Source organism: Mytilus galloprovincialis, chromosome 14 (assembly GCF_965363235.1).
Source record: "Mytilus galloprovincialis chromosome 14, xbMytGall1.hap1.1, whole genome shotgun sequence".
In the NCBI taxonomy this organism is placed as follows: domain Eukaryota; kingdom Metazoa; phylum Mollusca; class Bivalvia; order Mytilida; family Mytilidae; genus Mytilus; species Mytilus galloprovincialis.
In genome coordinates this window covers 40,230,134-40,242,711 of record NC_134851.1, presented here as the reverse complement: position 1 = coordinate 40,242,711, position 12,578 = coordinate 40,230,134, and the positions used below count along the sequence as shown (strand labels likewise).

Sequence of the window (12,578 nt, the reverse complement as noted above, 5' to 3'; positions counted from 1 at the left end):
TTAAGACTTATAGACGGAATTAAGGCGGACATGGAATATTGAAAAAAATCCGCCTGAAGTATCAAAGACCTTAGGCGAAATATTTACTACTTTCCTGTTGAGTTAACAGGATTTCTTTAGTAAAAGAAATATCATAGACGGAATGCTGGACTTAGTATATTTGTTCAAGTTTGTTAGGAGGAAATTGGACTTAAAAGATTTTGTTCAAATTTATCAGGCGGGAATTGTACTTAGAAATTTTTTCTAACTTTTGAGGCAGAATTGTTCTTTTAATTTTTTTTTCAAATGAAAATGTATCATTACTGATGAGAGAGTGCATGCATGGTGATTATTTGGGCCATAAAGCCAGTATTTGTACCCCCCTGAAATCCAACATATTTAATATTTTTGTCGAGCCTGCAACTTTTGTTGCAGAAAGCTCGACATAGGGATAGTGATCCGGCGGCGGCGGCTACGGCGGCGGCGGCGGCGGCGGCGGTGTTAGCTAACTTCTTAAAAGCTTTATATTTTAGAAGGTGGAAGACCTGGATGCTTCATACTTTGTATATAGATGCCTCATGTTACGAAGTTTCCGTCAGTCACATGTCCAATGTCCTTGACCTCATTTTCATGGTTCAGTGACCACTTGAAAAAAAAGTTCAGATTTTTTGTAATGTTGAATTCTCTCTTATTATAAGTAATAGGATAACTATATTTGATATGTGCGTACCTTGAAAGGTCCTCATGTCTGTCAGACAGTTTTCACTTGACCTCGACCTCATTTCATGGATCAGTGAACAAGGTTAAGTTTTGGTGGTCAAGTCCATATCTCAGATACTACAAGCAATAGGGCTAGTATATTCGGTGTATGGAAGGACTGTAAGGTGTACATGTCCAACTGGCAGGTGTCATCTGACCTTGACCTCATTTTCATGGTTCAGTGGTTATAGTTAAGTTTTTGTGTTTTGGTCTGTTTTTCTCATACTATATGCAATAGGTCTACTATATTTGTTGTATGGAATGATTGTAAGGTTTACCTATCTAGCGGGCAGATGTCATGTGACCTTTACCTCATTTTCATGGTTCAGTGGTCAAGTTAAGTTTTTGAGTTTTGGTCTTTTTATTGTCAAGCCTGCAACTTTTGTTGCAGAAAGCACGACATAGGGATAGTGATCCGGCGGCGGCGGCGGCGGCGGCGTTAGCTCACTTCTTAAAAGCTTTATATTTTAGAAGGTGAAAGACCTGGATGCTTCATACTTTGTATATAGATGCTTCATGTTACGAAGTTTCTGTCAGTCACATGTCCAATGTCCTTGACCTCATTTTCATGGTTCAGTGACTACTTGAAAAAAAAGTTCAAATTTTTTGTAATGTTGAATTCTCTCTTATTATAAGTAATAGGATAACTATATTTGATATGTGCGTACCTTGCAAGGTCCTTGTGTCTGTCAGACAGTTTTCACTTGACCTCGACCTCATTTCATGGATCAGTGAACAAGGTTAAGTTTTGGTGGTCAAGTCCATATCTCAGATACTATAAGCAATAGAGCTAGTATATTCGGTGTATGGAAGGACTGTAAGGTGTACATGTCCAACTGGCAGGTGTCATCTGACCTTGACCTCATTTTCATGGTTCAGTGGTTATAGTTAAATTTTTATGTTTTGGTCTGTTTTTCTCATACTATATGCAATAGGTCTACTTTATTTGTTGTATGGAATGATTGTAAAGTGTACATGTCTGACGGGCAGATGTCATGTGACCTTGACCTCATTTTCATGGTTCAGTGGTCAAAGTTAAGTTTTTGAGTTTTGGTCTTTTTATCTAATACTACATGCCATAGGTCAACTATATCTGGTGTATGGAAATATTCTATAATCTTTATGTCAGTCGCGCAGGTTTTACTTGACCGTGACCTCATTTTCACGGTTCATTGCACAGTGTTAAGTTTTTGTGTTTTGGTCTATTTTTCTTAAACTATAAGTAATGTGTCAACTATATATGTTGTATAGAAGCAGGATTAGCTGTACATGTCTGCCTGGCATGGTTCATCTGACCATGACCTCATTTTCAAGGTTCATTGGTCTTTGTTTAGTTATCTTGGTTAATGTTAAGTTTATGTGACAGTTGTAATCAAGTTTTATACTTAGGACTATCAACATAATATCAATGATTAGTATAGAAGGCGAGACATTTCAGCGTGTGCACTCTTGTTATATTTAAAGAGTCTTAAAGATGGCATATTAAATTCAATTAAATTCAAATTGTGATAGCATTGTTAGGTAATTTATAACTTTATGTTATGTGTTGCTATTTATATACATTTAAACATATAAAAAGTGACTAGAATATATATACTTATTTCACTAACAGTGATAACAATAACTTGTTTTTGAATTTTCCAACATAGGAATTGCAGGTTAAATTAATTTATTTTCAAGTACAATTAATTATTAAGTGTATCTCTATTTAATTAAGTAATAATCATGATAATACACAAATAGTATTTCCATGCAGTCTCTTTCTTATCAGTTAGTGATAGAAATGTTATGTAGGTCCCCCATCTGTTTTCCATTTGCCTCTGTGAAATGGACAGGAAATGATATGTACACACTCAAGAGTTGGGGCCTCATGAAGGAGACCACATAGCTTTGTACATTTCTCTTAAATTGCTACAGTCCAAAATATAAAAATAATAGATAAAAATTGGTGAATATTATTTATTTATTATTATAAATCAAATATTTAAGATTTAGGTAATTAATAGTATAATGATTAGGGAAACATTTCAAGGAATCAAACAACTCCCAAAATAACCCCAACACTCAGGTCAGATTCAAAATTTGAACTTGCAGACATTACAAGAAAAGATGTCTTAAATATTTATCTTGACCAAAATATGAATTTTACCATGGATGTAGAGTTGTGGACTAAAAAGAGCCAAAGTAGTCTATTAACATTAAAAAGTGCAGATGTATATATTCTTCTGATGACATGACTATTGGATTTGTGAAGATTGATGTTTTCATATATTTTGGATTGAATCTTCTGGTAAGTTGAAATTATGAATATAAGTATTTCAACATTTTTGAATATTATGAAACTGCTATTTCCTTCAAATAACTTGTGACATATATATATATATATATATAAGTACCATGTAGGATCAAGAAAATAACTATATAAGACCATTCAATTTTTGCATAATTACATCATGTTCATAATTACTGTGGTATTTGTGTATTACACAAGACTTATATCTTTAAGACAATCTCTTTTATATGATATTATTTGATAGCAAAATTGGAGATCTGTTGTATGACTGTAATAATTAAATATATATAATAGACATCTATTCCGAAAAATCATAAAGTGTTATCTTTTAAAATTTAGTACATATGTACTCAATTATCATGATTATGGATCAAATTTAAGATTTTTAAAATGGCAAGACAAACATTTTGTACATGTAAATGCGGGCCTATGATGTTAAAGTAAAATAAAAGACCAATACTACATGTACTAATCAAAGTAAAGAATAACCTATACACTTCATGCACAGTATATGTAATAATTATTTTGTTTAATTGTAATAAGACAATTTTTTTTATATTTCAGAACTGGTGAAACAAAAGAAAATTGTTTTCTGATAGGACTGAAGAATGGACACATTCAATCAGACTTGGAGTAAGTAGTTTTATATGAAAGAAATCCTTATGAATGCTTTTTAAGTAACTTTTGCACATATTGGACTTTTAACAAATTTGAAAAAAATCAAAAGTTGTAAACCATCTGTAATATTTTTTTGATATAAACATGATATATATCTTTAAAATTAGCAAATTGAAAACAGGGGTTACAGCCCACAGGTCTTATTTTATTGAGAAAATCCCCAAAACAGGTCATAGTAAATTCATTATAATTATCTGCCCTTGATTTTACAAGGATTTTTTTCTTAAAATATAATTACTCTTTAAAACATGCTTAACATCTTATTTTTCATAGTTTAATCTTATAATTTCAAGTTTTAGATGTTTCTGTTGTAATATGTATATTGAATGATATATGGTAAAAATAGTAAATTCAGGTCAATATGTCAAAATGAAGGAAAACCCCACCTACTTAGGCAGCTCACAATTTACCTGTATAACATAGAGAAATTTGTCAAATTCCTTTTAGTTAAAACCAATAATGCATGGTAATTTTAATTTATGTCCTCTTTTTTTCAGGTTATGTTTCTGCTTGTTGCACAAAACACAACAGATCCATGCTGTTACAGAGCAAATCAGTTATGCACGAAATAAATTCAGGAACTTGTGATAATAATTTATATTCAAAGAACACTGAAAAACCCTTAAAAATATGACTAATAACTGAAAATGAAGAAATTGTGAAGAACTAAAAATGTCAAAATTATACATACATGTATAGTAATTTGTAGTTGCTTAAATAAATTCGATCAAGTTTGATAACATTTTTTGCATTTTATTGTATGAAGGCCTAGTTTTTCTTTGCAAGAAGGCATGGCAGTGGTAAAAACCTGAATCTTTGAAATGAAAAAATTCTTTCATTGAAGACAGAATTTTTTCATATTCTTAAGGCAGATTTTTTTTCATATTCTAAGGCGGATTTTTTTTCGAAGGCGGATATATTTTCCGTTTCATTAGGCGGATATATTTTCCGTCTCTTTAGGCGGATATATTTTCTGTCTCTTTAGGCGGATATATTTTTGAGAAAAACATTTTTCCTTTTAATTAGACGGAAATTTTTCCTCCTAAGACAGGCGGATAAATTTGCATATTTCGGCTCTATTCCGCCCGTAACCCGCCTGGAATCCATGTAAGAAAGATTCTTCGTGTAAAAGTGGACTTTAAACGGATTCCCTCTAAAATATCCGCCTGGAATCCGTGTAAAAGACGCCTGGATTTTTTCGTACAGGTAGGCATAGTTTAACCTGTATATTTAATATTTGAATTTAATTGGATATTATCCTAATGAGTGTACAATTTAAATACAAAGCAAGCAAGCTAACTTAAGTCTTGCTCTACATGCTTTAGGAAATTAGCTGTAACAGATTGATACACAACTCTTTCGTTTTGTCTATAACAATGTTAAAACATATTACATTCATATTCACTTTTAAAAATTAAAGGCATAGACATTTAAACCTAGGACTTCTAATGACATGGACATGACTTTGTGGGAAAATTAAAAGTCTGGGGACATAAATTTTATCAAAAATTTAACTATGTGACTCTTAAACATTACTAAAACATAAGATTTAAATTTGCAAATGCAAGTAATTGAATCTTTTATAGGATTTTATAGGACATGATTACCTAGGAAAATTTGTCTGGGGACATATATAACTAATATCGGACTAAATATATACTAGTAAATTCTGTAACCATGGACTTTTTATACTATATAGTAATATTTGTCCGCCCTGACATATTTTACCAGGACAAATTTATCACTCACACTTGTACTTGTTCGCCCTGGATCAATTTGCTCTGATTTTTTTTTGTACTCCAGTTGCATAATGTTAATTATTTGAACATTACATGTTAAAGTTTGTTGAAAAATTTGCTGAATTTTTGTATTGCCACAACCAATTTGTTATTTCCCCTATTTGCTTAGTCACTGTCATGATAGTAGAACACTGGAGTACAATGTATTAATTTATATTCATTGCTTTTTTTTAACAAAATATAAATTTGTTTTTTAATACAAGTCTCAGAATATATACAAAATGTATTTTTAAACGAACTTGTAAATCCTTGTATTAAATTCCTGTTTTCGTGATTTACAGTTCATACATCCATGACATCATTGTTTTTATTAATTCCAAGCTGACTACTAGCTTATAATTTACATTTGTTTAAATAAACCAATTTTTCAAGACGTTTCGGCCGAAACGTCTTGAAAAATTGGTTTATTTAAACAATTATATAAAGTATGTTCCCTATTGGAATTTTGAAAACAAGGAATAATTTACATGTTATTGAACAATTAACTTTCCTAAAAACTTTTAAATATTTATGTTTTTTTTTATAAATTTTAAGCTATACAATTCTTACTTGCATCTCTGAAATGTGCTTCTATGTGGTTTTGTTAGCAATTTCTGTACAGGTCTGCTAAAGGCTCAAATTGACATTTCACCCAATTTCACCATTTTCCCTCCAAAATTTGGGTTTTAAGGCAAAAATTTTATTTTTCCTTATTGGTGACCCTTGTATTTGCCAGGGACGCATACATGTATATATAAGTCCTTGTATTTGCTTAATATTTGAAGCTGTATTTCAGCTTTGTACATTACAGATTTGGACCAGGTCACACCTGAGGTGTCACAGACAGTTTTTATTTGATATCCCATAAAAATATGTCAGCACCTCTATTTTCCCTATCATTTCATTGAAAATGGTCCCTTTAACATGCTTGTACCTATTTAATGTAAAATTTTGAGCTTAAATGGTCTGGAACCCCTATTTTTTTTCGACAAATTTGAGGTACTCTTTGTAAAGATTAAAATAATACGGCATTCTGATAGAGACTTTGAATAAGTCTGAGCCATCTTAACTGTGTAAAATCAAAAGTAGCAGCACGAAATAAAGTTAAAATGATTATGAGTCCCCTGTATTATATTTTAAACACCGCTTTTTTGATGATCAAGTAATTCCTAAATGAATACTGGAAAATAGCTGTAGAATGCTCTCCGAACATAAAATTTGCATCAAATAATAAAAAAGCTTCATTTTAATCAACATAGAAATATGTTTCGAATTTGATGATTTATTGGGTATATATGATATTGCCTTCACTCAGTTATAAACTAGAAAAAAGTAATGTTTAGCTCACCTAGCCCAAAGGGCCTACTGAGCTTTTCCCATCACTTTGCTTCCGGCGTTGTTACCTTTACAAAAATCTTCTAGAACTCTGAAACTACTGGGCCAAATTAAACCAAACTTGGCCACAATCATCATTGTGGTATCTTGTTAAAAAAATATGTCAGATGACCTGGCCAACCAGCCAAGATGGCCGCCATGGCTAAAAAGAGAACATAGGGGTAAAATACAGTTTTTGGCTTATAACTCAAAAACCAAAGCATTTAGAGCATATATCTGACAAGGGTATAATTGGTATAATTGTTTAACAGGTGAAGATCTATCTGACCTGAAATTTTCAGATGAATCAGACAACCCATTGTTGGGTTGCTGCCCCTGATTTAGTAATTTTAAGGAAATTTTGCTGTTTTTGGTTTTTATCTTTAATATTATTATAGATAGAGATAAACTGTAAACAGCAATAATGTTTAGCAAAGAAAGATTTACAAATAAGTCAACATGACCGAAATGGTCAACAAGGTCAATTAATCCCCTATGGAGTTATTGTCCTTTATAGTCATTTTTTAACAATTTTCATAAAATTTGTAAATTTTTACTAACATTTTCCACTAAAACTACTGGGTCAAGTTCATTATATATAGAGATAATTTTAAGCAGCAAGAATGTTCAGTAAAGTAAGATGTACAAACACATCACCATCACCAAAACACAATTTTGTCATGAATCCATCTGCTTCCTTTGTTTAATATTCACATACATGTAGACCAAGGTGAGCGACACAGGTTCTTAAGAGCCTCTAGTTTAAAGTCTAGAATACCTTTTTATACAACCATAAAATTTTTGCAATCATATAATTATATTGGTATCACATTGCTTTGTGGTCAGCTGAGCATCGTTCGAAGACGGATGGTTTCCAGATAATAACTTTAGTATAAGTTAATCATGTTAATAGAAATGAATAGAATTTTAACACAATGTTTAAAACAACAAAAGGAAGCTTGGGATTGATATTGGGGGTTATGGTCCCTAAGGTTTAGGATAAGGGGACCAAAACAAGCATTTATCTAGTTTCAAGACAATAAGTTGTGTATAAGTATTTCAATTCCTCTGAAATTGTACCACAATGTTAAATATTATAAGAAGAAGGTTGGAATTTATTTTTAGGGTTATGGGGCAAACAGTCAAGAATGATGGGCCAAACACAAGCATTTTTGTAGTTTTAAGTTAATGACTTGTGTAAAAGTGTATGATCTTTCTAAAATTATACCCCAATGCTCTATACTACTATGGGATGGTTAGGATTGGCTAAGGATATAGATAAAACCATTTATGAATAAGGGGCAAAAAAGATGAAAAACAATTATTTTTCTGGTTAAAGGATAGTCAAGACAATTTGAAAGCTGTGTAAGGGAGGTAATCCAAAAGTTATATTTGAATTATTTCACACAACTTTTAAGGTGGTACCTAACACTACAGGGAGATAACTCTGTAAAATCAGCTAAATGTTTTAATTACGTTGTGTTGTTAAAGGGATATTAAGCTTTTCAATGATCAAAATGAGTGTTTGTCAAACTGCTATATAACCAGTGTAATTTTTCTGATAAAACGGTTGGTTCAAAAAAATTTTAATTTTTATATTTTTGTCAAAGAGTCAAAGTAAATACTTTGTCAAAATTTTAAGAAAATTAAACGAGCCAAATTAATTTTAGTTTAAGTGTTGGGTACCACCTTAAAGATGTGATTTTGAAATTTACCAACATTTTGTTTATATAGATTAGACCGTTGGTTTTCCCGTTTGAATAGTTTTACACTAGTAATTTTGGGGCCCTTTATAGCTTGTTGTTCGGTGTGAGCCAAGGCTCCTTGTTGAAGGCCGTACTTTAACCTATAATGGTTTAATTTTTAAATTGTTATTTGGATGGAGAGTTGTCTCATTGGCACTCACACCACATCTTCCTATATCTATATATAACTTCAGTATTAATAAAATCCATTGGAAATTTGCCAATAACTTAAGTTTAATTAAAAAAAATGCCAATAGTTTTAGCATAAGTAAATATAAATCTTTGAAGTTTGAAACCACAAAAAGGAAGGTTTGGATTGATTTGGGGGTTAATTTATGGTCCCTTTGGTGTAGGAAAAAGGGGTATAAAAGGGGCCCAAATAATCAATTTTCTATTGTCCAGACAATAATTTGTAGAACAGTTTATAGAATTGCCTGAAGTTTCCACACCACAAAACTCCAAAGGATAGTAAGGGTTGGAATATTGGAGTTATGACTCAATCTGTTTATGAATTAGGAGCAACAAAAGGGGAAAAACAAGGGTTTCCTGGTTAATGGACAATTACTTTAGATTTGTTTCTTTTTGTTGGTGCCTTTTTTTGCTAGTTCTTTTATGAATTTTTATGCTCTACCTACAATAGTAGAGAAGCATTATGTTTTCTAGTCTGTGCGTCCTTTCGTCTGTTTGTTTGTCTGTCCATCCATTCTTCCCACTTCAGGTTAATGTTTTTGGTCAAGATAGTTTTTGATGAAGCTGAAGTCCAATCAACTTGAAACTTAGTACAAATGTTCCTTATGATATGATCTTTCTTATTTTAAAACCAAATTAAAGACTTTTGACCCCATTTTTATGGTTCACTGAACATAGAAATTAAAAGTGTTCCCTCAGTTTCAGGTTAAATTTTTTTTAGTCAAGGTAGTTTTTGATGAAGTTAAAGTCCAATCAATTTGAAACTTAGTACACATTTATCATTAAAAAAGCTGATTGTGTCGTTTCATATTGATTAAAATTTATTTACCTAATTTATAATTTCAGCTTTTCCATGCATTGTAAGATTTCCAGAATATAGAACATGTAGTTCCTGATAAAAAAAAAACACCAAAAGATTGCTACGATAAAACTGTTGAGTAACTATTTGTAATACAGAATGCATCAAGATGGTGGTATGCTACATATATAATATTGATACTATGACAGATGAGAAAAGAAACTGAAGACATAATGAAATGCTGAAGTCAGCAAAGGTATGATTATAACTGTTACTGATGTTTGAAGAAGTGTGTCATTATAGCATCGACAAATATTTCAATCAAACATGGTTCAGTACTTCAGACTAGTTTTAATTTAAAAGAATTAAATGGCTACTAACATCCATTGCTAATTACAGCTTATTAACCTCCTGTTAAAAAAAAGAGGGGTGAAATATACCATAGCAACATTCAAACTCATAAATCGAAAATAAACTGACAACGCCATGGCTAAAAATGAAAAAGACAAACAGACAATTAATAGTACACTAGAAACAACATTAAAAACTAAAAACTGAGCCACACAAACCCCACCAAAAACTGGGGGTGATCTCAGGGTCTCCAGAAGGGTAAGCAGATCCTGCTCCACATGTGGCACCCTTCGTGTCGCACATGTTATTACAAACTTGGTATATATAGTTTATTTCGGTAGGTCACATTCATGAAAAGGAAAGGGGATTGCAGGTACGAAGTAAGAAACATCCGATATCATCTGTGAAATGGTTTATCCATAATGGTCAACCAACTGTGATGATTGGGTAACCTGTATTATATTCAGGGGTGAATTCAGACATTTCTAAAGGGGGGGGGGGGTCAAACTAAATGTCTCCATTCAAGTGCATTGATAGTCTCAAAAAAAGGGGGGTTCCAACCACCGGAACCCTCCCCTTGGATCCACCACTGATATTTGAGAAATTGCCACAATACATTTTGTTGATATCAAATTAAAGTTGAGAAGCTACTGTAATCTATATATGTTTATCTACTTTTCATTGTCTTCTCTCACCTTGATTAGTAAATAAATAAAAATCATGTTGGAAGAAAAATTTAGTCATGTGTATATGTTTTAGGAACTAATTGTGGTATATTCTTCAGATTGAAACATGCAACAGAAAGTTCAATCATGACCATAAAGCAGGCAAGACATTTCAGTATGTACAATCTTGTAAAAATATGTCAAACTATGTCAAAGCATATTTTTTGTTTTGTTTTTTCAGATAAAGATATAAGGAGTAGATATTTTCCTGAAGATCTCATTTATGTCTCGAATGTGAAGGGAACAGAAGCTATCATGATGATTCTTTAAAGAAAAGATACAGAAACACAAGCTCCTGTAGACACTTATGAAAAAGAAGATGTTTTTGCAATGAATATGTGTGAATGTGATAAATTATGGCAAATCAACATGGTCAATTAACAACAATATGTTCTACAATTTTCTTAGATTTATAAGTTTCATAACATTTAGTTGAGGCAAACTAAAGTTAGATAACGGAAAACGAAAAAAATTGCAAATAAATATTGTTATTAAATACTCAGTTTTAATTATTTTTATTTTGATATTAAAAAATATACTGTATTAGATAAAAACTAGTTATACATTTAAAAAATTAGTAACCCTCATGTCTCCCTGCATTAGAAGTTGCATAATTTAGCATTTACAGATGAAATATAATTGTGAGTAAAGTTCAACATGTGAAATAGTCTGACTGGATATGACAGAACATCAAAAGAAATGACGAAAAATTACACATCTTATCAAAATAGTACTACTAGAAACTAAAAGCTACTTGCAATTTTCACTGGTTTTGGGTTCAGTAACAGTCTGACAAGGAAAGAATTTAATGAACATGATTATGATGCCTCTTGCTAAATATAAAAACATATTGACTGTAAAATAATTACCAGTTACCAATTATATCTGTTGTTTACAAAATTTGTTATTTGGAAATATCTGTTGAATGTTTTGAAATTAAAATGTGTTAACTGAAATGATTAAAGAATTGAAGTCTTTAAATGATACAAAAGCAAGGATACATTGAATGATTGCAATTGAGACAACTACTAGCCCTGCATAGTAGGGCACTGATGTAAACAAGTACAGGTCACCTGAAGTCTTCAACAATGAGCAAAAGCCTGAATTTAAAGATCGTTATACATGGGCTTATTAAGTCCCAAGATAATGGTATCTACATCCTTTGCTTTCAAATTTTTGTTAGTATGTTTCTGATGAAGGTTAATTAAAATAAGCCCAGCACACTTAATTTGTGAACTGTTTTTATTTAATTTCAAAAGGGAAAGCTAATAGACAAATTTAAGCAAATAACAAAAAAAGGAAATCCATTTAATATGGCAGACAGCAACCAAACACAACCAGTGGACATAATGAACATGTTTTTGAATGCTCAAACTGCAATAATAACATTAGACACAAAAACATCTTATATAATGCTGGATTACACAAAAGTGTTTAAATCATCTGCTCTTCTCTGGTGTTTATAAATTGTACAGATTTGGTGTCACAATATCTCAGTAGCATGGATTAGAATCCCGGCATGGGAAGAACAAAAAATTTGTGAAAGCAAATTTACAGATCTTACATTGTTGGGTTGATGATTTGACGACTAAATGCATGTACATGTACAATACATACAAAAAGTTAGCTTCTATTGAGACAAAGGCAAAAATAATAGTGCAACAAAACATGTTTATTACAGATATAATAACAACAAACTAAAATAACACTTACCACTACTAAATGATTAGGAACTTTCAGGAACTAATTGCAGCTACTGTCCAGGTTATGTTAAACAAATCACCTCCAACTGATCTGTTCAGTGAAGAGTTTTTACCATTGAAATGAAATGTGAACACATTCCAATCTTTTGGCAGACGTGAATATTCTCATGTGGCATTTATACCTATATCCCAGGGTACCTATATC

General features: G+C 31.5%; 1 long non-coding RNA gene across 2 annotated transcripts in view; it reads left to right on the top strand.

Annotated features, from left to right (window-relative positions):
* Nucleotides 1–11,172, top strand: part of LOC143058247 (uncharacterized) — a 30,738-nt gene extending 19,566 nt beyond the window's left edge. For both annotated transcript variants that reach the window (XR_012972969.1, XR_012972968.1), the window contains exons 2-3: nucleotides 9,642–9,850; nucleotides 10,852–11,172. This is a non-coding gene — a long non-coding RNA (uncharacterized LOC143058247). The remainder of the gene's footprint in view (nucleotides 1–9,641; nucleotides 9,851–10,851) is intronic.
* Nucleotides 11,173–12,578: the final 1,406 nt, after the last annotated feature.